Genomic DNA, 27,463 nt, shown 5'->3' with positions numbered 1-27,463 from the left:
CACGGACAGTGACCCAAGCGGAAATCGAACCTGGGACCCTGGCGCTGTGACGTTATAGTGGCACCACTATGCTACCGTGCTGCCCGATTTGCTCAGTTTTCTTTGGTAGAAACAGGCAGAATTCTCACACTATTCAGTCATGGCACAACTATGATTAATGAAATTAAATCCTGAGATATAATTGCTGGTATCATAGACATGGGAAATATTTGCCAATACATATTATTGTGGGAAGTTAAAAGATTTATTCATACCGTTAGTGATCAATGGATTAATCAGTAGCTTGGCATAATAATTCACTTGGAAAATGACCATCGGTTGAATGTCCTGTACCCGGTTCTCCGGCCCGCCAGCCTCGTTATCCGGCGCGGCGCACCCCCCGCCACAACGGGATTCTCCGTTCCCGCAGCCGGTCAATGAGGTTTCCCATTGTGACCACCCCACACCATCGAGAAACCCGCCGACATGGGTGCGCTGCCGGCGGAATTGGAGGATGCTGCCGAGGGAGAATCCCATTGATTGAGATTGTGAGCTGAACAAATGCATTTTTAATTGATGTTATTATTGTTGTGTGGTCAGGAATTACAGATTCTATTCCACTGAATAACAATCTCAATTTGATTATTGTCTGAACAATAATTAGAAACCGCCTGTGATTATTGCAATGAACAACCCTTTGTCAATCACAGTGAAAGATGCAATGAAATGTTTTTCGATATTTGCTGTGTTTAATGGACTGAAAGTTAATTTGGTATTTTCTCACAATGTTGCACAAATAATAATTAGTTGTGAAATGTTTGTTGGACTTTAACATAATATGCTGTTCAATGATTTAATTCAACCTCGCAATGAATGAATGAGATAATTGTTTATTGGACCAAACAATCAATTCAAGTTCACTCTGATTATTGGGATGAACGATGTTAACAGGTGATTAATCTTCACAGAAAAAAATTAAATAATTCAAGTAAAAAGCACCAGACCAGTACGAACTTCACCAGTTTAAAGACATTTAATGTTGGGACTCTGGCAATCATTGGTTAAAATATCTGAGCCATTTTAACAGATAGTTCTTCCATATTCGCTTTGATTATTGGGTGTAATGATTAAAAGTTAGTTACTTTAACTCTTGGACTGATGTCTGCGTGGGTTTCCTCCGGGTGCTCCGGTTCCCTCCCACAGTCCAAAGATGTGCCGGTTAGGTGAAATGGCCAATGATAAATTGCCCTTAATGTCCAAATTGCCCTTGGTGTTGGGTGGAGGTGTTGAGTTTGGGTATGGTGCTCTTTCCAAGAGCCGGTGCAGACTCAAAGGGTCGAATGGCCTCTTTCTGCACTGTAAATTGAATGGTAATCTATGATTAATCTAGGACAAAGGTTCGGCACAACATTGTGGGCCGAAGGGCCTGTTCTGCTCTGTATTTTCTATGTCCTATGTTCTATGTTCTATGATGAATATTTTGCTCTTCACTTTTATACGGAATCCAAGCAGTAGAAAAAGTGTTGGCCCTCAGGACAATCTCAACAAAAGGACACTTGAAAAGGGAACTGTTGCAGTGACTGATGCTGTCTCCAACGCCGCAGCCCACTCACCCCTCTCTGGGGTTGGGTGATATCTGGGCTTGGGTGATCTCGACCGTTGGGTGATATCTGGCATAGGGTGATCTCTGGTGTGGGGGTGATCTCTGGGGTTGGGTGATATCTGCGGTTGGGCGATATCTGTGTTTGGGTGAACTCTGGGGTTGTGTGACCTCTGGTGTTGGGTGATATCTGGTGTTGGGTGATATCTGGGGTTGGGTGATATTTGGGTTTGGGTGAACTCTGGGGTTGGGTGATCTCTGGTGTTGGCTGATATCTGAGGTTGGGGGATCTCTGGGGTTTGGTGATATCTGGCATTGGGTGATATCTGGGGCTGTGTGATATCTGGGGTTGGGTGATCTCAGGGGTTGGGTGATCTCTGGGGTTTGTTGATCTCTGGTGTTGGGTGATCTCTGGGGTTGGGTGATCTCTGGGGTAGGGTGATCTCTGGGGTAGGGTGATCTCTGGGGTTGGCTGATATCGGGGGTTGGGTGATCTCTGGGGTTGGGTGATATTTGGGGTTGGGTGATCTCTGGGGTTTGTTGATCTCTGGTGTTGGGTGATCTCTGGGGTTGGATGACATCTGGGGTTGGGTGACCTCTTGGGTTGGGTGATCTCTGGGGTTGGGTGATCTCTGGGGTTGGGAGATATCTGGGCTTGGGTAATATCTTGGGTTGGGTGATACCTGGGTTTGGGTGATATCCGCGGTGGGGTGATCTCTGAGGTTGGGTGATATCTGGGATTGGGTGATATCTGGGGTGCGTGACATCCGGTGCTGGGTGGTCTCTGGTGGTGGGTGATATCTGGGGATGGGTGATATCTGGTGTTTGGTGATATATGGGGATGGGTGATCTCTGAGGTTGGGTGATCTCTGGGGTTGGGTGATATCTGGGGTTGGGGGATATCCGGGGTTGGGTTATATCTGTGGTTGGGTGATACCTGGGGTTAGGTGATATCTGGGGTTGCGTGACATCCGGTGCTGGGTGATCTCTGGTGGTGGGTGATATATGGGCATGGGTGATCTCTGGGGTTGGGTGATCTCTAGGGTTGGGTGATATCGGTGGTTCGTTGATATCGGGGGTTCCGTGATATCTGGCGTTGGGTGATATCTGCGGTTGGGTGATATCTGGGGTTGGGTGATCGCTGGGGTTGGGTGATATCTGGGGTTGGGTGATATCTGCGGTTGGGAGATATCTGGGTGGGGGGATTTCTGCGGTTGGGTGATATCTGGGGTTGGGGGATATCTGGGGTTGGGTGATATCTGAGGTTGGGTGATATCTGGGGTTGGGTGATCTCTGGGGTTGGGTGATATCTGGGGTTGGGGATATCTGGGGTTGGATGATATCTGGGGTTGGGTGATATCTGGGGTTGGGTTATATCTAGGGTTGGGTGATATCGGGGGTTCGGTGATATCGGGGGTTCCGTGATATCTGGAGTTGGGTGATATCTGCGGTTGGGTGATATCTGGGGTTGGGTGATATCTGGGGTTGGGGGATATCTGGGGTTAGGTGATATCTGGGGTTGGGTTATATCTAGGGTTGGGTGATATCGGGGGTTCGGTGATATCGGTGGTTCCGTGATATCTGGTTGGGTGATATCTGCGGTTGGGAGATATCTGGGTGGGGGGATTTCTGCGGTTGGGTGATATCTGGGGTTGGGTGATCTCTGGGGTTGGGTGATATCTGGGGTTGGGTGATATCTGGGGTTGGGGGATATCTGAGGTTGGGTGATATCTGAGGTTGGGTGATATCTGGGGTTGGGTGATCTCTGGGGTTGGGTGATATCTGGGGTTGGGTGATATCTGGGGTTGGGGGATATCTGGGGTTGGATGATATCTGGGGTTGGGTGATATCTGTGGTTGGGTTATATCTAGGGTTGGGTGATATCGGGGGTTCGGTGATATCGGGGGTTCCGTGATATCTGGTTGGGTGATATCTGTTGTTGGGTGATATTTGGGATTGGGTGATATCTGGGGTGGGGTGATATCTGGGGTTGGGTTATCTCTGGGATTGGGTGGTGTCTGGGGTTGGGTGATCTCTGGGGTTGCGTGACATCCGGTGCTGGGTGATCTCTGGTGGTAGGTGTATCTGGGGATGGGTGATACCTGGTGTTGGGTGATATATGGGGATGGGTGATCTCTGAGGTTGGGTGATCTCTGAGGTTGGGTGATATCTGGGGTTGGGTGATCTATGGGGTTGGGTGATATCTGGGGTTGGGTGATCTATGAGGTTGGGTGATATCTGGGGTTGGGTGATATCTGGGGTTGCGTGACAGTGTGAGAGAAAGTGTCTAAATGAGGAATGAGCGAGGAAGGGAGGGAGGCATGGAGGGAGGGAGACAGAGGGAGGGGAAGAGTGTGAGAGAGGGACGGAATGTGAGAGAAAGTTCTAAATGAGGTATGAGCGAGGGAGGGAGGCAGGCATGGAGGGAGAGAGAGAGTGGGAGGGGGGAGTGTGAGAGAGAGACAGAATGTGAGTGAGTGATAAGTGAGAGACAAGGGAAAATGTGTTAGAGAGAGTGGGAGTGAGTATCAATAAAGAAGAAAGTATGAGAGAGGGAGGAATTGGAGAGAGGGAGTGTGAGAGATGGAGGGAGTTTGAGACAGGGAGAGAGTGTGAGACAGGAAGGGAGTGTGATAGATGGAGGGAGTTTGAGTGAGGGAGAGAGTGTGAGAGAGTGTGAGAGAGGGAGGGAGTGTGAGAGATGGAGGGGGTTTGAGACAGAGAGAGTGTGTGAGAGAGGGAGAGAGTGTGAGAGAGGGAGAGAGAGGGAGAAAGTGTGAGAGATGGAGGGAGTGTGAGAGAGGGAGAGAGTGTGAGAGATGGAGGGAGTGTGAGTGAGGGAGTGTGAGAAAGGGACAGTGCGTGAGAAAGGGAGAGAGTGTGAGAGAGGGAGAGTGTGTGAGAGAGGGAGGGAGTGTGAGAGAGGGAGAGAGTGTGAGAGAGGGAGAGAGAGTGAGAGGGGGACAGAGTGTGGGAGTGGGAGTGGGAGAAAGGGACAGTGCGTGAGAAAGGAAGTGTGTGTTAGACAAAGAGAGCGTGTGACAGAGGGAGAGAGTGGGAGGGAGGGAGAGAGCTGGAGAGATGGAGGGAGTGTGAGTGAGGAAGTGTGAGAAAGGGACAGTACGTGACAAAGGGAGTGTGTGTTAGACAAAGAGAGCGTGCGAGAGAGTGAGAGAGTGTGAGAGAGTGAGACACTGTGAGAGAGGGAGGGAGTGTGAGAGAGGGAGAGTGTGAGACAGGGAGAGAGTGGGAGAGTGGGAGAGAGCGGGAGAGATGGAGGGAGTGTGAGTGAGGAAGTGTGAGAAAGGGACAGTGCGTGAGAAAGAGAGTGTGTGTTAGACAAAGAGAGAGTGGGAGAGAGGGAGAGAGTGGGAGAGAGTGAGAGAGTGGGTGAGAGGGTGGTGAGTGAGGTGGAGAATGTGTTAGATGGATAGAGTGTGAGAGGGGAGAGTGTGAGAGAGGGTGAGAGTGTGAGAGAGGGTTAGAGTAGGAGAGAGGGAGAGAGTGTGAGGGAGGGAGAGTGTGAGAGAGTGTGAGAGTGCAAGAGATGGAGGGGATGTGAGAGAGGGAGAGACTGCAAGAGAGAGAGAGTACGAACATGGGTGAGTGAGGGAGTGCGAGAGTGTGTTAGAGGGCGAGAGAGGGAGGAAGTGTGAGAGAGGGAGAGAGTGCGAGAGAGGGGGTGTGAGAGAGGGAGAGAGTGTGAGAGAGGGTTTGAGTGCGAGAGAGGGAGGGAGTGTGAGAGGGGGAGAGTGTGAGGGAGGGAGGGAGAGGGAGAGTGTGAGAGAGGGAGGGAGGCATGGAGAGAGAGAGTGGGAGGGGGGAGTGTGAGAGAGACAGAATGTGTGTGAGTGATAAGTGAGAGACACGGGAAAATGTGTTTGAGAGAGTGGGAGAGTGGGAGTGAGTATCAATGAAGAACAAAGTATGAGAGAGGCAGGAATTGGAGAGAGGGAGTGTGAGAGATGGAGGGAGTTTGAGTGAGGGAGAGAGTGTGAGAGAGAAAGAGTGAGTGAGGGAGGGTGTGTGAGAGATGGAGGGTGTTTGAGACAGAGAGAGAGTGTGAGAGAGGGAGAGAGTGTGAGAGCTGGTGGGAGTGTGAAAGAGGGAGAGAGTGTGAGAGATGGAGGGAGTGTGAGTGAGGACGTGTGAGAAAGGGACAGTACGTGAGAAAGGGAGTGTGTGTTAGACAAAGAGAGCGTGCGAGAGAGTGAGAGAGTGTGAGAGAGTGAGACACTGTGAGAGACGGAGGGAATGTGAGAGAGGGAGAGTGTGAGACAGGGAGAGAGTGGGAGAGAGGGATAGTGGGTGAGCGAGGGAGAGAGTGTGACAGATGGAGTGAGAGTGAGTGAGGAAGTGTGAGAAAGGGACAGTGCGTGAGAAAGGGAGAGAGTGTGAGAGAGGGAGAGTGGGTGAGAGAGGGAGGGTGTTTGAGACAGGTAGAGAGTGTGAGAGAGGGAGAGAGTGTGAGAGCTGGTGGGAGTGTGAGAGAGGGAGAGAGTGTGAGAGATGGAGGGAGTGTGAGAGAGGGAGAGTGTGAGACAGGGAGAGAGTGGGAGAGAGAGAGAGCGGGAGAGATGGAGTGAGAGTGAGTGAGGAAGTGTGAGAAAGGGACAGTGCGTGAGAAAGGGAGAGAGTGTGAGAGAGGGAGAGTGGGTGAGAGAGGGAGAGAATGTGAGAGATGGAGGGAGTGTGAGTGAGGAAGTGTGAGAAAGGGACAGTACGTGAGAAAGGGAGTGTGTGTTAGAGAAAGAGAGCGTGCGAGAGAGCGAGAGAGTGTGAGAGAGTGAGACACTGTGAGAGAGGGCGGGAGTGTGAGAGAGGAAGAGTGTGAGACAGGGAGAGAGTGGGAGAGTGGGAGAGAGGGAGAGTGGGTGAGAGAGGGAGAGAATGTGAGAGATGGAGGGAGTGTGAGTGAGGAAGTGTGAGAAAGGGACAGTACGTGAGAAAGGGAGTGTGTGTTAGAGAAAGAGAGCGTGCGAGAGAGCGAGAGAGTGTGAGAGAGTGAGACACTGTGAGAGAGGGAGGGAGCGTGAGAGAGGAAGAGAGTGTGAGACAGGGAGAGAGTGGGAGAGTGGGAGAGAGGGCGAGTGGGTGAGAGAGGGAGAGAGTGTGAGAGATGGAGGGAGTGGGAGAGAGGGAGAGTGGGAGAGAGTGTGAGAGATGGAGGGACTGTGAGTGAGGAAGTGTGAGAAAGGGACAGTACGTGAGAAAGGGAGTGTGTGTTAGACAAAGAGAGCGTGCGAGAGAGTGAGAGAGTGAGACACTGTGAGAGAGGGAGGGAGTGTGAGAGAGGGAGAGAGTGTGAGACAGGGAGAGAGTGGGAGAGAGGGAGAGAGCGGGAGAGATGGAGGAAGTGTGAGTGAGGAAGTGTGAGAAAGGGACAGTGCGTGAGAAAGGGAGTGTGTGTTAGACAAAGAGAGAGTGGGAGAGAGGGAGATAGTGGGAGAGAGTGAGAGAGTGGGAGAGAGGGTGGTGAGTGAGGTAGATAATGTGTTCGAGGGAGAGAGTGTGAGAGGGGAGAGTGTGAGAGAGTGTGAGAGTGCAAGAGAGAGAGAGTACGAAAATGGGTGAGTGAGGGAGTGCGAGAGGGTGTTAGAGAGCGAGAGAGGGAGGAAGTGTGAGAGAGGGAGAGAGTGCGAGAGAGGGGGTGTGAGCGGGGGAGAGAGTGTGACAGAGGGATTGAGTGTGAGCGAGGAAGGGAGTGTGAGAGAGGGAGAGTGTGAGGGAGGGAGGGAGAGGGAGAGTGTGAGAGAGGGAGAGTGTGAGAGATGGGGTGTGAGAGAGGGAGAGAGTGTGAGAGAGGATTTGAGTGCGAGAGAGGGAGTGAGTGTGAGAGAGGGAGAGTGTGAGGGAGGGAGGGAGAGTGAGAGTGAGAGAGGGAGAGTGTGAGAGATGGGGTGTGAGGGAGGTTACAATCACCTCTGGCCAGCTCCTCCCTCATGTCTTTGTAGTTACCCCTATTTAATTGTAATACTGTTACATCTGACTCCAGATTTTCCCTCTCAAACTGCAGGGTAAATTCTATCATATTGTGGTCACTGCTCCCTTCGAGTTCCTTCACCTTATGTTCACTAATCAAGTCTGCCTCATTACACATCACCAAATCCAGAATTGCCTGTTCCCCAGTCGGCTCTGTCACAAGCTGCTCCAAAGAAAATCTCTTAGACTTTCCTCATATTCCATTTCTTGAGATCCACGACCAACCTGATTATCCCAGTCCACCAGCATATTGAAGTCCCCATGATTATTGTAATATTGCCTTTTTTACATGCCTTTTCTATCTCCTGATTTATTTACTGCTCGGGGTCCTGCAAATAACTCCCATCAGGGTCGTTTTATCTACACCATTTCTCAACTCTGTCCACAGATAATCTGTGCCTTCTGATCCTATATCGCTCCTTGCTATCGATTTAACACCATTCCTTACTGACAATGCAACCACGCCCCCTTTGCCCATCTGCCTGTCCTTTCGATAGAACACTTGCATATTTTGACCCCAGCCCTGATCACGTCTCTGTGATTCCCACCAAATCGTACCAGCCAATATCAATGTGCGCAACATGCAAATTTACCTTGTTCCGTATACATAGAACATAGAACATTACAGCGCAGTGCAGGCCCTTCGGCCCTCGATGTTGCGCCGACCTGTGAAACCAATCTAAAGCCCATCTACACTATTCCCTTCTTGACCATATGTCTATCCGATGACCATTCGAATGTCCTTAGTGTTGGCGATTCCACTATACTGCGCACATTTAGGTCCACCACCCTCAATCCTGCACTGAGCACCTCCCTTCTCACACTTGTCACCTTTTTTGCTCTGCCTGAGGGTGATGTTGTTCAGGTATTTGTGTTCTCCATTTCCCCTTCAGTTATTACACCTTCTGAGCGAACGCTCTGTTTCCCACCCCCTTTCATATTCGTTTCAATTCTCCCGGGTGACACTAACGAACCTCCCAGCGAGGATAGTGATGCCCCTCCAGTTTAGAAGCTACCCGCCCTTCTTGCCCAGGTCCCACCTATCCCGGAAAATAGCTCAATGATCCAAAAATCTGAAATCCTCCCTCCTACACCACCAGTTTAGCCACGTGTTTAGCTGGACTATTTCTAGCCTCACTGTCACGTTGCACAGGGAGTAATCGTGTGACTAATCCTCAGACCACCCGGAGGAAACACACGCAGACACGGGGAGAACGTGCAGACTTCGCACAGGCAGTGACCCAAGCCGGGAATCGAACCTGGGACCCTGGTGCTGTGAAGCAACAGGCTTCACGCCTCTGTGCTGCTGTGCCGGCCTTCACATCAGGAATCCTGAAGAATTGGGAGAGTGTCGGTATCACGGAGAGCTGTGGCTCTGCTGTGTAATACTGATAAATAAATCACCAAGGCCATGGCAGGGTTTGATTCTCCTCCAATCCGCCAGCTCCAATCTTAACCATCACATTAGACCCCGGCATTGCTCAGTCCATTAAACCTGGGAAACAGAGTCTAATTGATGAATGATGAATGGAAACAATGGTTGATGACTCTCTTATTGTGAAACAGTCAGTATTTTCCCGAGGAGAAACACTAGAGGATACAGAAGGGAACCAAAAGGACCAGTCTCCCCAACAACACCAGCGGGAGTTTGTAGTTATCCAGTTCCAGCGGTCAGGTAGCCTCAATAATTTTAATAAATATGTGACACAATATATAATTGTTTTTGAGCCCATTACTTCCCGGATTCCATTATTTAAATGGCTGGGCCGTCTTCAGTAGACACATGCAGAGAGATCACAATGGATTCCACCACATAGCAGCGACATGTCTAGTAACTAATGGAATTAAAACCTGAAAGATAATTCCTGATATTCATAGAAATTTCCAAATGCATATTATTGTGAAAAGTATAAAGATTTCTAGGTATATTCAGTAATCATTGGACTGAAATAATCATGTTCCTGGCATGATGATTCTATAGAAAGATAATCACAGTTTAGTTAATTGTGAGCAGAAATGTGCATGTTCAATTTATTGTGTTATTATAGGAAGATCAGGAATTACTGACTCTATTTGAAAGAACAATCGTATTATGATTATTGTCTGAGCAATATTCATTTATGCCTCTGATTACTGGAATACTCAATCCTTCAACAATCACTTTCAAAGTTGCAATTAAATGTTTTTCGATATTTACTGTGTTCAATGGACTGAAAACGAATGTGATGCTTTCTATCAATGTTGTGCAAACATGATGTCATCCTGTCTTCCATCATTGGATATCAGAGATCATAGAATTTACAGTGCAAAAGGAGGCCATTGGGCCCACCGAGTCTGCACCGGCTCTTGGAAAGAGCACCCTACCCAAGCCCACACCTCCACCCTATCCCCATAATCCAATAACCCCATCTCAGTGAAGAGCAATTTAGCGTGGCCAATCCACCTTACCTGCACATCTTTGGACTGTGGGAGGGAATCAGAGCGCCCGGAGGAAACCCACGCAGACACGGGGAGAACGTTCATACTCCGCACGGACAGTGACCCAAGCGGAAATCGAACCTGGGACCCTGGCGCTGTGACGTTATAGTGGCACCACTATGCTACCGTGCTGCCCGATTTGCTCAGTTTTCTTTGGTAGAAACAGGCAGAATTCTCACACTATTCAGTCATGGCACAACTATGATTAATGAAATTAAATCCTGAGATATAATTGCTGGTATCATAGACATGGGAAATATTTGCCAATACATATTATTGTAGGAAGTTAAAAGATTTATTCATACCGTTAGTGATCAATGGATTAATCAGTAGCTTGGCATAATAATTCACTTGGAAAATGACCATCGGTTGAATGTCCTGTACCCGGTTCTCCGGCCCGCCAGCCTCGTTATCCGGCGCGGCGCACCCCCCGCCACAACGGGATTCTCCGTTCCCGCAGCCGGTCAATGAGGTTTCCCATTGTGACCACCCCACACCATCGAGAAACCCGCCGACATGGGTGCGCTGTCGGCGGAATTGGAGGATGCTGCCGAGGGAGAATCCCATTGATTGAGATTGTGAGCTGAACAAATGCATTTTTAATTGATGTTATTATTGTTGTGTGGTCAGGAATTACAGATTCTATTCCACTGAATAACAATCTCAATTTGATTATTGTCTGAACAATAATTAGAAACCGCCTGTGATTATTGCAATGAACAACCCTTTGTCAATCACAGTGAAAGATGCAATGAAATGTTTTTCGATATTTGCTGTGTTTAATGGACTGAAAGTTAATTTGGTATTTTCTCACAATGTTGCACAAATAATAATTAGTTGTGAAATGTTTGTTGGACTTTAACATAATATGCTGTTCAATGATTTAATTCAACCTCGCAATGAATGAATGAGATAATTGTTTATTGGACCAAACAATCAATTCAAGTTCACTCTGATTATTGGGATGAACGATGTTAACAGGTGATTAATCTTCACAGAAAAAAATTAAATAATTCAAGTAAAAAGCACCAGACCAGTACGAACTTCACCAGTTTAAAGACATTTAATGTTGGGACTCTGGCAATCATTGGTTAAAATATCTGAGCCATTTTAACAGATAGTTCTTCCATATTCGCTTTGATTATTGGGTGTAATGATTAAAAGTTAGTTACTTTAACTCTTGGACTGATGTCTGCGTGGGTTTCCTCCGGGTGCTCCGGTTCCCTCCCACAGTCCAAAGATGTGCCGGTTAGGTGAAATGGCCAATGATAAATTGCCCTTAATGTCCAAATTGCCCTTGGTGTTGGGTGGAGGTGTTGAGTTTGGGTATGGTGCTCTTTCCAAGAGCCGGTGCAGACTCAAAGGGTCGAATGGCCTCTTTCTGCACTGTAAATTCAATGGTAATCTATGATTAATCTAGGACAAAGGTTCGGCACAACATTGTGGGCCGAAGGGCCTGTTCTGCTCTGTATTTTCTATGTCCTATGTTCTATGTTCTATGATGAATATTTTGCTCTTCACTTTTATACGGAATCCAAGCAGTAGAAAAAGTGTTGGCCCTCAGGACAATCTCAACAAAAGGACACTTGAAAAGGGAACTGTTGCAGTGACTGATGCTGTCTCCAACGCCGCAGCCCACTCACCCCTCTCTGGGGTTGGGTGATATCTGGGCTTGGGTGATCTCGACCGTTGGGTGATATCTGGCATAGGGTGATCTCTGGTGTGGGGGTGATCTCTGGGGTTGGGTGATATCTGCGGTTGGGCGATATCTGTGTTTGGGTGAACTCTGGGGTTGTGTGATCTCTGGTGTTGGGTGATATCTGGTGTTGGGTGATATCTGGGGTTGGGTGATATTTGGGTTTGGGTGAACTCTGGGGTTGGGTGATCTCTGGTGTTGGCTGATATCTGAGGTTGGGGGATCTCTGGGGTTTGGTGATATCTGGCATTGGGTGATATCTGGGGCTGTGTGATATCTGGGGTTGGGTGATCTCAGGGGTTGGGTGATCTCTGGGGTTTGTTGATCTCTGGTGTTGGGTGATCTCTGGGGTTGGGTGATCTCTGGGGTAGGGTGATCTCTGGGGTAGGGTGATCTCTGGGGTTGGCTGATATCGGGGGTTGGGTGATCTCTGGGGTTGGGTGATATTTGGGGTTGGGTGATCTCTGGGGTTTGTTGATCTCTGGTGTTGGGTGATCTCTGGGGTTGGATGACATCTGGGGTTGGGTGACCTCTTGGGTTGGGTGATCTCTGGGGTTGGGTGATCTCTGGGGTTGGGAGATATCTGGGCTTGGGTAATATCTTGGGTTGGGTGATACCTGGGTTTGGGTGATAGCCGCGGTGGGGTGATCTCTGAGGTTGGGTGATATCTGGGATTGGGTGATATCTGGGGTGCGTGACATCCGGTGCTGGGTGGTCTCTGGTGGTGGGTGATATCTGGGGATGGGTGATATCTGGTGTTTGGTGATATATGGGGATGGGTGATCTCTGAGGTTGGGTGATCTCTGGGGTTGGGTGATATCTGGGGTTGGGGGATATCCGGGGTTGGGTTATATCTGTGGTTGGGTGATACCTGGGGTTAGGTGATATCTGGGGTTGCGTGACATCCGGTGCTGGGTGATCTCTGGTGGTGGGTGATATATGGGCATGGGTGATCTCTGGGGTTGGGTGATCTCTAGGGTTGGGTGATATCGGTGGTTCGTTGATATCGGGGGTTCCGTGATATCTGGCGTTGGGTGATATCTGCGGTTGGGTGATATCTGGGGTTGGGTGATCGCTGGGGTTGGGTGATATCTGGGGTTGGGTGATATCTGCGGTTGGGAGATATCTGGGTGGGGGGATTTCTGCGGTTGGGTGATATCTGGGGTTGGGGGATATCTGGGGTTGGGTGATATCTGAGGTTGGGTGATATCTGGGGTTGGGTGATCTCTGGGGTTGGGTGATATCTGGGGTTGGGGATATCTGGGGTTGGATGATATCTGGGGTTGGGTGATATCTGGGGTTGGGTTATATCTAGGGTTGGGTGATATCGGGGGTTCGGTGATATCGGGGGTTCCGTGATATCTGGAGTTGGGTGATATCTGCGGTTGGGTGATATCTGGGGTTGGGTGATATCTGGGGTTGGGGGATATCTGGGGTTAGGTGATATCTGGGGTTGGGTTATATCTAGGGTTGGGTGATATCGGGGGTTCGGTGATATCGGTGGTTCCGTGATATCTGGTTGGGTGATATCTGCGGTTGGGAGATATCTGGGTGGGGGGATTTCTGCGGTTGGGTGATATCTGGGGTTGGGTGATCTCTGGGGTTGGGTGATATCTGGGGTTGGGTGATATCTGGGGTTGGGGGATATCTGGGGTTGGGTGATATCTGAGGTTGGGTGATATCTGGGGTTGGGTGATCTCTGGGGTTGGGTGATATCTGGGGTTGGGTGATATCTGGGGTTGGGGGATATCTGGGGTTGGATGATATCTGGGGTTGGGTGATATCTGTGGTTGGGTTATATCTAGGGTTGGGTGATATCGGGGGTTCGGTGATATCGGGGGTTCCGTGATATCTGGAGTTGGGTGATATCTGCGGTTGGGTGATATCTGGGGTTGGGTGATATCTGGGGTTGGGTGATATCTGGGGTTGGGGGATATCTGGGGTTAGGTGATATCTGGGGTTGGGTTATATCTAGGGTTGGGTGATATCGGGGGTTCGGTGATATCGGTGGTTCCGTGATATCTGGTTGGGTGATATCTGTTGTTGGGTGATATTTGGGATTGGGTGATATCTGGGGTGGGGTGATATCTGGGGTTGGGTTATCTCTGGGATTGGGTGGTGTCTGGGGTTGGGTGATCTCTGGGGTTGCGTGACATCCGGTGCTGGGTGATCTCTGTTGGTAGGTGTATCTGGGGATGGGTGATACCTGGTGTTGGGTGATATATGGGGATGGGTGATCTCTGAGGTTGGGTGATCTCTGAGGTTGGGTGATATCTGGGGTTGGGTGATCTATGGGGTTGGGTGATATCTGGGGTTGGGTGATCTATGAGGTTGGGTGATATCTGGGGTTGGGTGATATCTGGGGTTGCGTGACAGTGTGAGAGAAAGTGTCTAAATGAGGAATGAGCGAGGAAGGGAGGGAGGCATGGAGGGAGGGAGACAGAGGGAGGGGAAGAGTGTGAGAGAGGGACGGAATGTGAGAGAAAGTTCTAAATGAGGTATGAGCGAGGGAGGGAGGCAGGCATGGAGGGAGAGAGAGAGTGGGAGGGGGGAGTGTGAGAGAGAGACAGAATGTGAGTGAGTGATAAGTGAGAGACAAGGGAAAATGTGTTAGAGAGAGTGGGAGTGAGTATCAATAAAGAAGAAAGTATGAGAGAGGGAGGAATTGGAGAGAGGGAGTGTGAGAGATGGAGGGAGTTTGAGACAGGGAGAGAGTGTGAGACAGGAAGGGAGTGTGATAGATGGAGGGAGTTTGAGTGAGGGAGAGAGTGTGAGAGAGTGTGAGAGAGGGAGGGAGTGTGAGAGATGGAGGGGGTTTGAGACAGAGAGAGTGTGTGAGAGAGGGAGAGAGTGTGAGAGAGGGAGAGAGAGGGAGAAAGTGTGAGAGATGGAGGGAGTGTGAGAGAGGGAGAGAGTGTGAGAGATGGAGGGAGTGTGAGTGAGGGAGTGTGAGAAAGGGACAGTGCGTGAGAAAGGGAGAGAGTGTGAGAGAGGGAGAGTGTGTGAGAGAGGGAGGGAGTGTGAGAGAGGGAGAGAGTGTGAGAGAGGGAGAGAGAGTGAGAGGGGGACAGAGTGTGGGAGTGGGAGTGGGAGAAAGGGACAGTGCGTGAGAAAGGAAGTGTGTGTTAGACAAAGAGAGCGTGTGACAGAGGGAGAGAGTGGGAGGGAGGGAGAGAGCTGGAGAGATGGAGGGAGTGTGAGTGAGGAAGTGTGAGAAAGGGACAGTACGTGACAAAGGGAGTGTGTGTTAGACAAAGAGAGCGTGCGAGAGAGTGAGAGAGTGTGAGAGAGTGAGACACTGTGAGAGAGGGAGGGAGTGTGAGAGAGGGAGAGTGTGAGACAGGGAGAGAGTGGGAGAGAGGGAGAGAGCGGGAGAGATGGAGGGAGTGTGAGTGAGGAAGTGTGAGAAAGGGACAGTGCGTGAGAAAGAGAGTGTGTGTTAGACAAAGAGAGAGTGGGAGAGAGGGAGAGAGTGGGAGAGAGTGAGAGAGTGGGTGAGAGGGTGGTGAGTGAGGTGGAGAATGTGTTAGATGGATAGAGTGTGAGAGGGGAGAGTGTGAGAGAGGGTGAGAGTGTGAGAGAGGGTTAGAGTAGGAGAGAGGGAGAGAGTGTGAGGGAGGGAGAGTGTGAGAGAGTGTGAGAGTGCAAGAGATGGAGGGGATGTGAGAGAGGGAGAGACTGCAAGAGAGAGAGAGTACGAACATGGGTGAGTGAGGGAGTGCGAGAGTGTGTTAGAGGGCGAGAGAGGGAGGAAGTGTGAGAGAGGGAGAGAGTGCGAGAGAGGGGGTGTGAGAGAGGGAGAGAGTGTGAGAGAGGGTTTGAGTGCGAGAGAGGGAGGGAGTGTGAGAGGGGGAGAGTGTGAGGGAGGGAGGGAGAGGGAGAGTGTGAGAGAGGGAGGGAGGCATGGAGAGAGAGAGTGGGAGGGGGGAGTGTGAGAGAGACAGAATGTGTGTGAGTGATAAGTGAGAGACACGGGAAAATGTGTTTGAGAGAGTGGGAGAGTGGGAGTGAGTATCAATGAAGAACAAAGTATGAGAGAGGCAGGAATTGGAGAGAGGGAGTGAGAGAGATGGAGGGAGTTTGAGTGAGGGAGAGAGTGTGAGAGAGAAAGAGTGAGTGAGGGAGGGTGTGTGAGAGATGGAGGGTGTTTGAGACAGAGAGAGAGTGTGAGAGAGGGAGAGAGTGTGAGAGCTGGTGGGAGTGTGAAAGAGGGAGAGAGTGTGAGAGATGGAGGGAGTGTGAGTGAGGACGTGTGAGAAAGGGACAGTACGTGATAAAGGGAGTGTGTGTTAGACAAAGAGAGCGTGCGAGAGAGTGAGAGAGTGTGAGAGAGTGAGACACTGTGAGAGACGGAGGGAATGTGAGAGAGGGAGAGTGTGAGACAGGGAGAGAGTGGGAGAGAGGGATAGTGGGTGAGCGAGGGAGAGAGTGTGACAGATGGAGTGAGAGTGAGTGAGGAAGTGTGAGAAAGGGACAGTGCGTGAGAAAGGGAGAGAGTGTGAGAGAGGGAGAGTGGGTGAGAGAGGGAGGGTGTTTGAGACAGGTAGAGAGTGTGAGAGAGGGAGAGAGTGTGAGAGCTGGTGGGAGTGTGAGAGAGGGAGAGAGTGTGAGAGATGGAGGGAGTGTGAGAGAGGGAGAGTGTGAGACAGGGAGAGAGTGGGAGAGAGAGAGAGCGGGAGAGATGGAGTGAGAGTGAGTGAGGAAGTGTGAGAAAGGGACAGTGCGTGAGAAAGGGAGAGAGTGTGAGAGAGGGAGAGTGGGTGAGAGAGGGAGAGAATGTGAGAGATGGAGGGAGTGTGAGTGAGGAAGTGTGAGAAAGGGACAGTACGTGAGAAAGGGAGTGTGTGTTAGAGAAAGAGAGCGTGCAAGAGAGCGAGAGAGTGTGAGAGAGTGAGACACTGTGAGAGAGGGCGGGAGTGTGAGAGAGGAAGAGTGTGAGACAGGGAGAGAGTGGGAGAGTGGGAGAGAGGGAGAGTGGGTGAGAGAGGGAGAGAATGTGAGAGATGGAGGGAGTGTGAGTGAGGAAGTGTGAGAAAGGGACAGTACGTGAGAAAGGGAGTGTGTGTTAGAGAAAGAGAGCGTGCGAGAGAGCGAGAGAGTGTGAGAGAGTGAGACACTGTGAGAGAGGGAGGGAGCGTGAGAGAGGAAGAGAGTGTGAGACAGGGAGAGAGTGGGAGAGTGGGAGAGAGGGCGAGTGGGTGAGAGAGGGAGAGAGTGTGAGAGATGGAGGGAGTGGGAGAGAGGGAGAGTGGGAGAGAGTGTGAGAGATGGAGGGACTGTGAGTGAGGACGTGTGAGAAAGGGACAGTACGTGAGAAAGGGAGTGTGTGTTAGACAAAGAGAGCGTGCGAGAGAGTGAGAGAGTGAGACACTGTGAGAGAGGGAGGGAGTGTGAGAGAGGGAGAGAGTGTGAGACAGGGAGAGAGTGGGAGAGAGGGAGAGAGCGGGAGAGATGGAGGAAGTGTGAGTGAGGAAGTGTGAGAAAGGGACAGTGCGTGAGAAAGGGAGTGTGTGTTAGACAAAGAGAGAGTGGGAGAGAGGGAGATAGTGGGAGAGAGTGAGAGAGTGGGAGAGAGGGTGGTGAGTGAGGTAGATAATGTGTTCGAGGGAGAGAGTGTGAGAGGGGAGAGTGTGAGAGAGTGTGAGAGTGCAAGAGAGAGAGAGTACGAAAATGGGTGAGTGAGGGAGTGCGAGAGGGTGTTAGAGAGCGAGAGAGGGAGGAAGTGTGAGAGAGGGAGAGAGTGCGAGAGAGGGGGTGTGAGCGGGGGAGAGAGTGTGACAGAGGGATTGAGTGTGAGCGAGGAAGGGAGTGTGAGAGAGGGAGAGTGTGAGGGAGGGAGGGAGAGGGAGAGTGTGAGAGAGGGAGAGTGTGAGAGATGGGGTGTGAGAGAGGGAGAGAGTGTGAGAGAGGATTTGAGTGCGAGAGAGGGAGTGAGTGTGAGAGAGGGAGAGTGTGAGGGAGGGAGGGAGAGTGAGAGTGAGAGAGGGAGAGTGTGAGAGATGGGGTGTGAGGGAGGTTACAATCACCTCTGGCCAGCTCCTCCCTCATGTCTTTGTAGTTACCCCTATTTAATTGTAATACTGTTACATCTGACTCCAGATTTTCCCTCTCAAACTGCAGGGTAAATTCTATCATATTGTGGTCACTGCTCCCTTCGAGTTCCTTCACCTTATGTTCACTAATCAAGTCTGCCTCATTACACATCACCAAATCCAGAATTGCCTGTTCCCCAGTCGGCTCTGTCACAAGCTGCTCCAAAGAAAATCTCTTAGACTTTCCTCATATTCCATTTCTTGAGATCCACGACCAACCTGATTATCCCAGTCCACCAGCATATTGAAGTCCCCATGATTATTGTAATATTGCCTTTTTTACATGCCTTTTCTATCTCCTGATTTATTTACTGCTCGGGGTCCTGCAAATAACTCCCATCAGGGTCGTTTTATCTACACCATTTCTCAACTCTGTCCACAGATAATCTGTGCCTTCTGATCCTATATCGCTCCTTGCTATCGATTTAACACCATTCCTTACTGACAATGCAACCACGCCCCCTTTGCCCATCTGCCTGTCCTTTCGATAGAACACTTGCATATTTTGACCCCAGCCCTGATCACGTCTCTGTGATTCCCACCAAATCGTACCAGCCAATATCAATGTGCGCAACATGCAAATTTACCTTGTTCCGTATACATAGAACATAGAACATTACAGCGCAGTGCAGGCCCTTCGGCCCTCGATGTTGCGCCGACCTGTGAAACCAATCTAAAGCCCATCTACACTATTCCCTTCTTGACCATATGTCTATCCGATGACCATTCGAATGTCCTTAGTGTTGGCGATTCCACTATACTGCGCACATTTAGGTCCACCACCCTCAATCCTGCACTGAGCACCTCCCTTCTCACACTTGTCACCTTTTTTGCTCTGCCTGAGGGTGATGTTGTTCAGGTATTTGTGTTCTCCATTTCCCCTTCAGTTATTACACCTTCTGAGCGAACGCTCTGTTTCCCACCCCCTTTCATATTCGTTTCAATTCTCCCGGGTGACACTAACGAACCTCCCAGCGAGGATAGTGATGCCCCTCCAGTTTAGAAGCTACCCGCCCTTCTTGCCCAGGTCCCACCTATCCCGGAAAATAGCTCAATGATCCAAAAATCTGAAATCCTCCCTCCTACACCACCAGTTTAGCCACGTGTTTAGCTGGACTATTTCTAGCCTCACTGTCACGTTGCACAGGGAGTAATCGTGTGACTAATCCTCAGACCACCCGGAGGAAACACACGCAGACACGGGGAGAACGTGCAGACTTCGCACAGACAGTGACCCAAGCCGGGAATCGAACCTGGGACCCTGGTGCTGTGAAGCAACAGGCTTCACGCCTCTGTGCTGCTGTGCCGGCCTTCACATCAGGAATCCTGAAGAATTGGGAGAGTGTCGGTATCACGGAGAGCTGTGGCTCTGCTGTGTAATACTGATAAATAAATCACCAAGGCCATGGCAGGGTTTGATTCTCCTCCAATCCGCCAGCTCCAATCTTAACCATCACATTAGACCCCGGCATTGCTCAGTCCATTAAACCTGGGAAACAGAGTCTAATTGATGAATGATGAATGGAAACAATGGTTGATGACTCTCTTATTGTGAAACAGTCAGTATTTTCCCGAGGAGAAACACTAGAGGATACAGAAGGGAACCAAAAGGACCAGTCTCCCCAACAACACCAGCGGGAGTTTGTAGTTATCCAGTTCCAGCGGTCAGGTAGCCTCAATAATTTTAATAAATATGTGACACAATATATAATTGTTTTTGAGCCCATTACTTCCCGGATTCCATTATTTAAATGGATGGGCCGTCTTCAGTAGACACATGCAGAGAGATCACAATGGATTCCACCACATAGCAGCGACATGTCTAGTAACTAATGGAATTAAAACCTGAAAGATAATTCCTGATATTCATAGAAATTTCCAAATGCATATTATTGTGAAAAGTATAAAGATTTCTAGGTATATTCAGTAATCATTGGACTGAAATAATCATGTTCCTGGCATGATGATTCTATAGAAAGATAATCACAGTTTAGTTAATTGTGAGCAGAAATGTGCATGTTCAATTTATTGTGTTATTATAGGAAGATCAGGAATTACTGACTCTATTTGAAAGAACAATCGTATTATGATTATTGTCTGAGCAATATTCATTTATGCCTCTGATTACTGGAATACTCAATCCTTCAACAATCACTTTCAAAGTTGCAATTAAATGTTTTTCGATATTTACTGTGTTCAATGGACTGAAAACGAATGTGATGCTTTCTATCAATGTTGTGCAAACATGATGTCATCCTGTCTTCCATCATTGGATATCAGAGATCATAGAATTTACAGTGCAAAAGGAGGCCATTGGGCCCACCGAGTCTGCACCGGCTCTTGGAAAGAGCACCCTACCCAAGCCCACACCTCCACCCTATCCCCATAATCCAATAACCCCATCTCAGTGAAGAGCAATTTAGCGTGGCCAATCCACCTTACCTGCACATCTTTGGACTGTGGGAGGGAATCAGAGCGCCCGGAGGAAACCCACGCAGACACGGGGAGAACGTTCATACTCCGCACGGACAGTGACCCAAGCGGAAATCGAACCTGGGACCCTGGCGCTGTGACGTTATAGTGGCACCACTATGCTACCGTGCTGCCCGATTTGCTCAGTTTTCTTTGGTAGAAACAGGCAGAATTCTCACACTATTCAGTCATGGCACAACTATGATTAATGAAATTAAATCCTGAGATATAATTGCTGGTATCATAGACATGGGAAATATTTGCCAATACATATTATTGTGGGAAGTTAAAAGATTTATTCATACCGTTAGTGATCAATGGATTAATCAGTAGCTTGGCATAATAATTCACTTGGAAAATGACCATCGGTTGAATGTCCTGTACCCGGTTCTCCGGCCCGCCAGCCTCGTTATCCGGCGCGGCGCACCCCCCGCCACAACGGGATTCTCCGTTCCCGCAGCCGGTCAATGAGGTTTCCCATTGTGACCACCCCACACCATCGAGAAACCCGCCGACATGGGTGCGCTGCCGGCGGAATTGGAGGATGCTGCCGAGGGAGAATCCCATTGATTGAGATTGTGAGCTGAACAAATGCATTTTTAATTGATGTTATTATTGTTGTGTGGTCAGGAATTACAGATTCTATTCCACTGAATAACAATCTCAATTTGATTATTGTCTGAACAATAATTAGAAACCGCCTGTGATTATTGCAATGAACAACCCTTTGTCAATCACAGTGAAAGATGCAATGAAATGTTTTTCGATATTTGCTGTGTTTAATGGACTGAAAGTTAATTTGGTATTTTCTCACAATGTTGCACAAATAATAATTAGTTGTGAAATGTTTGTTGGACTTTAACATAATATGCTGTTCAATGATTTAATTCAACCTCGCAATGAATGAATGAGATAATTGTTTATTGGACCAAACAATCAATTCAAGTTCACTCTGATTATTGGGATGAACGATGTTAACAGGTGATTAATCTTCACAGAAAAAAATTAAATAATTCAAGTAAAAAGCACCAGACCAGTACGAACTTCACCAGTTTAAAGACATTTAATGTTGGGACTCTGGCAATCATTGGTTAAAATATCTGAGCCATTTTAACAGATAGTTCTTCCATATTCGCTTTGATTATTGGGTGTAATGATTAAAAGTTAGTTACTTTAACTCTTGGACTGATGTCTGCGTGGGTTTCCTCCGGGTGCTCCGGTTCCCTCCCACAGTCCAAAGATGTGCCGGTTAGGTGAAATGGCCAATGATAAATTGCCCTTAATGTCCAAATTGCCCTTGGTGTTGGGTGGAGGTGTTGAGTTTGGGTATGGTGCTCTTTCCAAGAGCCGGTGCAGACTCAAAGGGTCGAATGGCCTCTTTCTGCACTGTAAATTGAATGGTAATCTATGATTAATCTAGGACAAAGGTTCGGCACAACATTGTGGGCCGAAGGGCCTGTTCTGCTCTGTATTTTCTATGTCCTATGTTCTATGTTCTATGATGAATATTTTGCTCTTCACTTTTATACGGAATCCAAGCAGTAGAAAAAGTGTTGGCCCTCAGGACAATCTCAACAAAAGGACACTTGAAAAGGGAACTGTTGCAGTGACTGATGCTGTCTCCAACGCCGCAGCCCACTCACCCCTCTCTGGGGTTGGGTGATATCTGGGCTTGGGTGATCTCGACCGTTGGGTGATATCTGGCATAGGGTGATCTCTGGTGTGGGGGTGATCTCTGGGGTTGGGTGATATCTGCGGTTGGGCGATATCTGTGTTTGGGTGAACTCTGGGGTTGTGTGACCTCTGGTGTTGGGTGATATCTGGTGTTGGGTGATATCTGGGGTTGGGTGATATTTGGGTTTGGGTGAACTCTGGGGTTGGGTGATCTCTGGTGTTGGCTGATATCTGAGGTTGGGGGATCTCTGGGGTTTGGTGATATCTGGCATTGGGTGATATCTGGGGCTGTGTGATATCTGGGGTTGGGTGATCTCAGGGGTTGGGTGATCTCTGGGGTTTGTTGATCTCTGGTGTTGGGTGATCTCTGGGGTTGGGTGATCTCTGGGGTAGGGTGATCTCTGGGGTAGGGTGATCTCTGGGGTTGGCTGATATCGGGGGTTGGGTGATCTCTGGGGTTGGGTGATATTTGGGGTTGGGTGATCTCTGGGGTTTGTTGATCTCTGGTGTTGGGTGATCTCTGGGGTTGGATGACATCTGGGGTTGGGTGACCTCTTGGGTTGGGTGATCTCTGGGGTTGGGTGATCTCTGGGGTTGGGAGATATCTGGGCTTGGGTAATATCTTGGGTTGGGTGATACCTGGGTTTGGGTGATATCCGCGGTGGGGTGATCTCTGAGGTTGGGTGATATCTGGGATTGGGTGATATCTGGGGTGCGTGACATCCGGTGCTGGGTGGTCTCTGGTGGTGGGTGATATCTGGGGATGGGTGATATCTGGTGTTTGGTGATATATGGGGATGGGTGATCTCTGAGGTTGGGTGATCTCTGGGGTTGGGTGATATCTGGGGTTGGGGGATATCCGGGGTTGGGTTATATCTGTGGTTGGGTGATACCTGGGGTTAGGTGATATCTGGGGTTGCGTGACATCCGGTGCTGGGTGATCTCTGGTGGTGGGTGATATATGGGCATGGGTGATCTCTGGGGTTGGGTGATCTCTAGGGTTGGGTGATATCGGTGGTTCGTTGATATCGGGGGTTCCGTGATATCTGGCGTTGGGTGATATCTGCGGTTGGGTGATATCTGGGGTTGGGTGATCGCTGGGGTTGGGTGATATCTGGGGTTGGGTGATATCTGCGGTTGGGAGATATCTGGGTGGGGGGATTTCTGCGGTTGGGTGATATCTGGGGTTGGGTGATCTCTGGGGTTGGGTGATATCTGGCGTTGGGTGATATCTGGGGTTGGGGGATATCTGGGGTTGGGTGATATCTGAGGTTGGGTGATATCTGGGGTTGGGTGATCTCTGGGGTTGGGTGATATCTGGGGTTGGGTGATATCTGGGGTTGGGGATATCTGGGGTTGGATGATATCTGGGGTTGGGTGATATCTGGGGTTGGGTTATATCTAGGGTTGGGTGATATCGGGGGTTCGGTGATATCGGGGGTTCCGTGATATCTGGAGTTGGGTGATATCTGCGGTTGGGTGATATCTGGGGTTGGGTGATATCTGGGGTTGGGGGATATCTGGGGTTAGGTGATATCTGGGGTTGGGTTATATCTAGGGTTGGGTGATATCGGGGGTTCGGTGATATCGGTGGTTCCGTGATATCTGGTTGGGTGATATCTGTTGTTGGGTGATATTTGGGATTGGGTGATATCTGGGGTGGGGTGATATCTGGGGTTGGGTGATCTCTGGGGTTGGGTGGTCTCTGGTGTTGGGTGATCTCTGGGGTTGCGTGACATCCGGTGCTGGGTGATCTCTGGTGGTAGGTGTATCTGGGGATGGGTGATACCTGGTGTTGGGTGATATATGGGGATGGGTGATCTCTGAGGTTGGGTGATCTCTGAGGTTGGGTGATATCTGGGGTTGGGTGATCTATGGGGTTGGGTGATATCTGGGGTTGGGTGATCTATGAGGTTGGGTGATATCTGGGGTTGGGTGATATCTGGGGTTGCGTGACAGTGTGAGAGAAAGTGTCTAAATGAGGAATGAGCGAGGAAGGGAGGGAGGCATGGAGGGAGGGAGACAGAGGGAGGGGAAGAGTGTGAGAGAGGGACGGAATGTGAGAGAAAGTTCTAAATGAGGTATGAGCGAGGGAGGGAGGCAGGCATGGAGGGAGAGAGAGAGTGGGAGGGGGGAGTGTGAGAGAGAGACAGAATGTGAGTGAGTGATAAGTGAGAGACAAGGGAAAATGTGTTAGAGAGAGTGGGAGTGAGTATCAATAAAGAAGAAAGTATGAGAGAGGGAGGAATTGGAGAGAGGGAGTGTGAGAGATGGAGGGAGTTTGAGACAGGGAGAGAGTGTGAGACAGGAAGGGAGTGTGATAGATGGAGGGAGTTTGAGTGAGGGAGAGAGTGTGAGAGAGTGTGAGAGAGGGAGGGAGTGTGAGAGATGGAGGGGGTTTGAGACAGAGAGAGTGTGTGAGAGAGGGAGAGAGTGTGAGAGAGGGAGAGAGAGGGAGAAAGTGTGAGAGATGGAGGGAGTGTGAGAGAGGGAGAGAGTGTGAGAGATGGAGGGAGTGTGAGTGAGGGAGTGTGAGAAAGGGACAGTGCGTGAGAAAGGGAGAGAGTGTGAGAGAGGGAGAGTGTGTGAGAGAGGGAGGGAGTGTGAGAGAGGGAGAGAGTGTGAGAGAGGAAGAGAGAGTGAGAGGGGGACAGAGTGTGGGAGTGGGAGTGGGAGAAAGGGACAGTGCGTGAGAAAGGAAGTGTGTGTTAGACAAAGAGAGCGTGTGACAGAGGGAGAGAGTGGGAGGGAGGGAGAGAGCTGGAGAGATGGAGGGAGTGTGAGTGAGGAAGTGTGAGAAAGGGACAGTACGTGACAAAGGGAGTGTGTGTTAGACAAAGAGAGCGTGCGAGAGAGTGAGAGAGTGTGAGAGAGTGAGACACTGTGAGAGAGGGAGGGAGTGTGAGAGAGGGAGAGTGTGAGACAGGGAGAGAGTGGGAGAGAGGGAGAGAGCGGGAGAGATGGAGGGAGTGTGAGTGAGGACGTGTGAGAAAGGGACAGTGCGTGAGAAAGAGAGTGTGTGTTAGACAAAGAGAGAGTGGGAGAGAGGGAGAGAGTGGGAGAGAGTGAGAGAGTGGGTGAGAGGGTGGTGAGTGAGGTGGAGAATGTGTTAGATGGATAGAGTGTGAGAGGGGAGAGTGTGAGAGAGGGTGAGAGTGTGAGAGAGGGTTAGAGTAGGAGAGAGGGAGAGAGTGTGAGGGAGGGAGAGTGTGAGAGAGTGTGAGAGTGCAAGAGATGGAGGGGATGTGAGAGAGGGAGAGACTGCAAGAGAGAGAGAGTACGAACATGGGTGAGTGAGGGAGTGCGAGAGGGTGTTAGAGGGCGAGAGAGGGAGGAAGTGTGAGCGAGGGAGAGAGTGCGAGAGAGGGCGTGTGAGCGGGGGAGAGAGTGTGAGAGAGGGATTGAGTGCGAGCGAGGGAGTGTGAGAGAGGGAGAGTGTGAGGGAGGGAGAGGGAGAGTGTGAGAGAGGGAGAGTGTGAGAGATGGGGTGTGAGAGAGGGAGAGAGTGTGAGAGAGGATTTGAGTGCGAGAGAGGGAGTGAGTGTGAGAGAGGGAGTGAGTGTGAGGGAGGGAGAGAGAGTGAGAGTGTGAGAGAGGGAGAGTGTGAGAGATGGGGTGTGAGAGAGGTTTAGATTGCGAGAGAGGAAGGGAGTGTGAGAGAGAGAGTGAGAGAGAGTGAGAAAGTGTGGGAGAGGGAGAGAGAGGGAGAGAGTGTGAAAGATTGTATGGGTTGGAAGGAATTTGAGAGAGGGATAGTGTGAGAGAGTGTGAGAGAGTGTGAAGAGGGAGAGAGTGTGGGAGGGGGAGAGAACGCAAGGGAGCAATAGAGTGTGAGGGAGTGTACTTGGAGATATGGGGAACTGGGTGTCATGTGGAAAACACAATCCGGATTAATACATTTGCTGAGTCAACAAACTTGTTCCTAAATTATAAACTCAGATCCTGGATAAAGTAAATGTCCTTCATGCAGTATTGCACCATTTAAGTTGTGAATAGCTGACAGAGTGTGATAGGTCAGTTATTGTGCAGAGCTGGAATAGAACTTGTCTTTCCCCAGTGAGAGGCCAGAAAGCAAACACGTGGCACAGCCGCTTTTAAAAATAATTGTAAAGCAACCTGAAAAAAGATAGACCTCCCTCTAATTATTAAATGTGCGTCTGCTTTTATTGGGAGCAACACAGATGTTTTCAATGTTAACAGCACAGGCAGCGCCCAGGGTCAGACAGATTGGAACTTACAATGAAGTTGATGCTGTGACGTAAGCAGTGAGCTAAAGCGGACGCTGAGTTCACACATGGACACAGTGAATAGAAAGGATTACAGTGAGAATACTCGCGGTGATGGGGAACTTGGAGGGAACCTGCAGGTGTTGGTCCCATCATCTTACAGCCAGACCACATCCAAAGCCTTAAAAGTGCGTGAAGTCCCGAAGGAGGACATTCATTCCTGGGGCTGGTTTAGCACACTGGGATAAATCGCTGGCTTTGAAAGCAGACAAAGGTAGGCCAGCAACATGGTTCAATTCCCGTACCAGCCTCCCCGAACAGGCGCCGCAATGTGGCGACGAGGGGCTTTTCACAGTAACTTCATTTGAAGCCTACTTGTGACAATAAGCGATTGTCAACCATTTCATTTCATTCCGTTTGACCTCAGCGGCTCTATAGATGAGCAGATGATTCAATCCGACTGGACCGCCCTATCACAGTGACAGTGACAGTGACAGAGACAGTGACAGTGACAGTGACAGTGACAGTGACAGTGACAGAGACAGAGACAGAGACAGAGACAGAGACAGAGACAGAGACAGAGACAGAGACAGAGACAGAGACAGAGACAGAGACAGAGACAGAGACAGAGACAGAGACACTGTCTCGGTCTGTGTCTGTGCCTCTGTGACTGTCTCTGTCAATGTCACTGTCTCTGTCTCTGTCACTGTCACTGTCTGTGTCTCTGTCACTGTCTCTGTCTGTTCCTGTGTCTCTGTCACTGTCTCGGTCTGTGTCTATGCCTCTGTCTGTGTCTCTGTCACTGTCTCTGTCACTGTCTGTGTCTCTGTCTGTGTCACTGTCTGTGTCTCTGTCACTGTCTCTGTCACTGTCTCTGTCAGTGTCTCTGTCTGTGTCTCTGTCTGTGTCTGTGTCTCTGTCACTGTCTCTGTCACTGTCTCTGTCTGTGCCTGTGTCTCTGTCACTGTCTCTGTCTCGGTCTGTGTCTGTGCCTCTGTCTGTGTCTCTGTCACTGTCTCTGTCACTGTCTCTGTCTGTGTCTGTGTCTCTGTCTGTGTCTCTGTCTGTGTCTCTGTCACTGTCTCTGTCACTGTCTGTGTCTCTGTCTGTGTCTCTGTCTGTGTCTCTGTCACTGTCTCTGTCAGTGTCTCTGTCTGTGTCTCTGTCACTGTCTCTGTCTGTGCCTGTGTCTCTGTCACTGTCTCTGTCTCGGTCTGTGTATGTGCCTCTGTCTGTGTCTCTGTCACTATCACTGTCACTGTCT

Source organism: Scyliorhinus torazame, chromosome 20 (genome assembly GCF_047496885.1).
Source record: "Scyliorhinus torazame isolate Kashiwa2021f chromosome 20, sScyTor2.1, whole genome shotgun sequence".
NCBI lineage: Eukaryota > Metazoa > Chordata > Chondrichthyes > Carcharhiniformes > Scyliorhinidae > Scyliorhinus > Scyliorhinus torazame.
This window is presented reverse-complemented; position numbering follows the sequence as displayed.